Source organism: Sinocyclocheilus anshuiensis, unplaced genomic scaffold (assembly GCF_001515605.1).
Source record: "Sinocyclocheilus anshuiensis isolate Anshui unplaced genomic scaffold, SAMN03320099.WGS_v1.1 scaffold478, whole genome shotgun sequence".
NCBI classification, from domain to species: Eukaryota; Metazoa; Chordata; class Actinopteri; order Cypriniformes; family Cyprinidae; genus Sinocyclocheilus; species Sinocyclocheilus anshuiensis.
In genome coordinates, this window is record NW_015542376.1 from 480,354 (window position 1) to 485,402 (window position 5,049).

Consider the following 5,049-nt stretch of genomic DNA (forward strand, 5'->3'; position numbering starts at 1 on the left):
CCAATCCAAACTGTATGCTAATTGTCAATCATCTTTGACGATAGAGGTCCTGACAGAAATGAGGCAAATGGAACTATTACACCTATACAGATACATACATACAACCCATACAGCCACACAGTGCATACATGCATGCCTGCTTACAGACACACACACACACACACACACACACACACACACACACACACAAAAATACATAAGCATACACGCTTTTATTAGCAGTTCATTTTAGACATAAATACATATGAATCAATCAATGCTTGGAGTCTAGATGACAGTCCAGCAATCTGTTAAACTTATAATAAAATTATGTTTGTTACGATTATGAAGTGTTGCCTATAGAAGTCGGGAAAATGCAAACCCTGATCATGACTGAGTTCAGTGTGTGAGTATGTAAATGGGATGGGATGTTTGGAGTCTATGATGTCATTTTCTGAGACTCAGTTTAGACTTCATGCTGTATTAACTTTCCCCATCTAACACAACCAAAAAAGGGCATTTAACTTGCGCACAGCTGTCTAAACTATACTCCTACTTCCATTAAAATGCCTGTCCCTTCAGCATAACACAGGAATTTAATTTGACATCCATTTTACAAGGCCAAAATAATCTTCCAAAATGCCTCTTTTACCCCCAACCTGATGTGGATCTGTTGTTATACTCTGTAATCCATGGCCATGTATACACCCCAGCTACAAACATTTTACACTTCCTGCCACTAATTTTTCATTGATCATTTATATGCCAAACAGGTTAAACTGGCATCTAAGACGGCATATATGTTTCTTGTTTATAGCGGGAACACCAAAATGTTAAAATGTCAACAATCACGTGTTTAGGGTTGTAGAAGTGACTCCTTTACTCTGTACACAGAAGGAGCAACAAATTAAAGGAATAGTTCACCCAAGAATGAAAATTTGTTGAAAATGTACTTACCCTTAGGCTATCCAAGATGTAGATGTTTTTTTTCTTCTTCATTGAAACAGATTTGGAGAAATTTAGCATTACATCACTTGCTCACCAATGGATCCTCTGCAGTTAATTGGTGACGGCACCCATTCACAAATCATGTAATGCTGTATTTCTCCAAATTGCTGAAGAAATAAACTCTTGGATTGAAACATCTTGGATTGATCTTGGAGTAAATTTTCAGGAAATTTAAATTTTTGGGTGAACTATTGGGTGGTCTTGTAAATAAATGTTTAGGATAGGATATCTGCACTATGGGAAATGCCTTGTGTTATGCCATGCAATTTTTGTAAACCAACAAATCATACTCTTGTTAAATTTTGCATCATATATTATTTATGTAAGAAAACATGCTGGCAGTTTGTAACAGACAGTTGCACATAAAAAATATAAAATCTCTATCCGCTTGTCAGCAACAGAATGTCCAATCCATCTGGAATCTTGGGTGAGTATAAACGCAGATGTTCAGCTTGGGGTATAGTAACTCCTATACACTGAGAGCCCCTCATCCTCCATAAACCTGACTTTGGGTTTAAATGCCAACTGGGAACGTTTTGGAGATTTACAGTATTTACAGTATGTGTTGATGAAGGATACACTTTTCTCATCACACAGTAAGTGATGGGTACTACAACCTTGCATGTTTAGACCTCATTAAACAAAATGATGTTTTTCATACTGACCTCAAAAGGTGTCTCAAAACCCTCAATGATTCCACCAACCATAACCATGCCATCAGTGGAGATTCCCAAACCGTCCTTGTATGCCCAGTCCACGCTCTCAACCATGGAGCAATCCACATACAACGCCAACCGGCCCGAGGAGACACTGACCGCCATGCGGTGCCAACCCCCATCAGACAGCACTGCCACGGGGAACCTGGGAATGACACGACGGGTTTTGAAAAACAAACTACTTTATTTAGTTTTCTTGACAGGGTGGGCTGGTCAAATCACATGCTAATGCATCAGAGAACAGGGAGAGTCGGGAGAACCCAAGAAAAGCAAAATCCATTAAATTTCCTGGCAAAACATTCAGAGCCATAATGCTTCCTGTCTGTGTAATGACAAATTACTTTTTTTTTTGGTATATGCAACCTTAAACTAAACAGAAACCCATATGAGAACACAGAAAGAACATTATGGCATTGTTATGCCATCTCATAATAAATGAGAATCACAAACAAGTAAAATGTGAGCGTAAAATGTCCATTTATTTTGTCCCGCAGGTGGGTAATTAGGCGACAGGTCCAAATATTAGTTTTGAGAGGCCATGAGTTAAATCCCATGCCTCATTTACACATCTCGACTGTAAGGCTTGGCTTAAGTTTAAGCCAAATCCAGAAATCTTGGTTTAATATACCACAGAGCTCCTCAACACAGAGGGGTCTGTGCTTGTGTTTAAAATTAACCCTTGGCCAAAACTAATACTTTCATAAGAATGAGGAGACGATGAGGATGGCTTTGTCATCATGGAAGAGGAACAAAGAAAGTCAATGACATTCAAAAGCAAGCAACAGAAAATAAGAGAGGGATTAAACAGGCTGTGGTTTCATAACAGGATTCACTGAGATGTGCCTTTTTAATGATCTTTTTCCTGCCAAGATGACAGCTTTGGAACCAAAGTATGAACCACAAAATAATGAAGACCACCAAGTAATTTGAGTTTTCAGATGGTTCCCTGTTAATCCCCATTTAAGAATAATTTAACAAATAAAATAAAATAGAAACTGAGAAAACTGAAGACTCACTCATAGTGTCGTTGTTGGGTGCTGATGAAGGTAAAGGTGTAGGCACTAATACGAATCTGCAGGAGAATGTGTCCGTCTGGGCAGAGGAAGGTCAGCACACTGCGGTCTTCAGACTGGGAGCTACGCAGATGCAAAAGCAAACTGAACTCATCACCAAACCTGAGAAAGAAATGTGAGAGAAAGGTTTAGAATTACATGCCTACATTGACTTTAAGAAATAATATCATATATAAAATGAAAATAAATGAATAAATTCAAGTTTCATAACATCAGTTACAAAGTGGTTTTGAGGTTATTCTCGCAAAGACACAACATTTTTATATTGTCTATGTACATGCATTAAGATTGGTGCACATACAAACCAAGTTTGCAGTGTCTAAACAGAAAAACATAATAAAAGGAAAAAAATAAAAATGTCAGCAGACAATAAGTGTGTGTACCTGTGTCCAAACACCTGTTGTAGTGGTATAGAGAGGGTGGAGTACTGGCCTACATGCAGGACTGGACATCTTTGGCTTTCCTGTGTTACTGATGCATTGCTGCGATTAGCCACCTGCCACAGATGATCAAGAAGGTCTATTGGTTCTGTCAAACAAGAGGAAAAAAATGTTAGGCCCATTAAGCACATTTTTAACAAAACTTTTTTTTCCTGAAAGACAGGAGGGTGGGCAAGTCCCAGGAGGACTAGGTCTAACCAGATTGCAAAACAAATCCCAGAAACATCTGTTTTGTATATCTCAGCAGGTACAGATGAAAACCGCGCCTGTAAACAAAAGGCTCTGTTGTCTAGATGCATTTTTGCAGTATTAATCATTAGCTCTGTTGAAGTCTTAGCAACTCTGAGGTAAGTCTGTGTGAGAGCAGTCACTTAGGAAATCAGTTCACCGTATGGAGAAACAGACCTGTTCAACCCTTTCATTAGACATGTAGAGGATCATAACAAGTCAGCTGGTCTTAAAAGGTGCAGTCATACCCCCATAGTGCCCACCATTGTGTTCCCTCTTTAACATACTAATTTCCTGTGGGTGGTGAATGACTTAATTTACAGAGTATACTGTGTGCTTGCTAATGTTTATGTGCGTGCACATATCTATTGCCCCCAGGTTGCAGGCTTGTATTTTAGTGTGCAGCATTGTGCAAAATGAGACAAATAAATCTTGCTGAATGCTGCATTTAATCAAATGAGAGAGAGAGAGAGAGAGAGAGGTAGGCTACTCAGAAAGCACAGTTTGTAATGAGCAGATCTGAAACACACCTGGCAGAGCAGCCAGTTTACACTGTGAGAACTGATCCATCACCATAGGCTTTGGATTGGAGTGCAGACTTCATTTACAAGAAATTCATGTCTAGAATACAGTGTTATGGCTGATAAACAATAAATAGCAAATATTAAAATTTACAGTGTGACGTCAGTTTTTGGAAAAAAATATATATAACCCATTATTTATTTGATCAACAATACAGTAAAACAGTAATATTGTTAAATATAATCACGTAATTCTTTACAAACCATTCTAATATGCTGATTTGGTGCTCAAGAAACATTTCTTATAATCAATGTTGAAAACAGCTGTGCAGCTTCATATTTTTGTGGAAACATGATACATATTTTCTAGATTCTTTGATGAATAGGAAGTTCAAAAGAACAGCATTTACTTAAAAATAAACCTTTTATAACATTATAAATGCCTTTACTGTCACTTTTGACCAATTTAATGCATTCTTGATGAAAAAGTGAAGTGAAGTGAAAGTGACGTGTTGCCAAGTATGGTGTCGCACACTCAGAATTTGTGCTCTGCATTTAACCCATCCAAGTGCACACACACACACACAGCAGTGAGTAGTGAACAAATACACACACCGTGAACACACGGTGGGCAGCCAATGCTGCGGCGCCAGGGGAGCAGTTGGGGGTTCGGTGCCTTGCTCAAGGGTCTCACCTCAGTCGTGGTATTGAAGGTGGAAGAGAGCGCTGTACATTCACTCTCCCCACCTACAATCCCTGCCAGTACTGAGATTGAACCCGCGACCTTTGGGTTACACTGCATTACACTGCTTTTGGGAGCCCTGCAACAGGACTGCAAGCCTTTTTCCAGGAACATGTAATTGCTCCAACAGGATTACACATCCCCCTCTTCCCTTACTCTCCCTTGGTCTCATAGTAAACACATTCCAAAGTGAACATCAATTTCTCACATATGAAATTTCGGTAATTCTTACTAAAATTTCCTTTAAATATAAATATATTCTTTTTGCTGCAATATAACAGTTCTAAATGGACAGCTAGATTCTACATGGCGCTCCTGCCAATTTCATGGCGGTTGTCACAT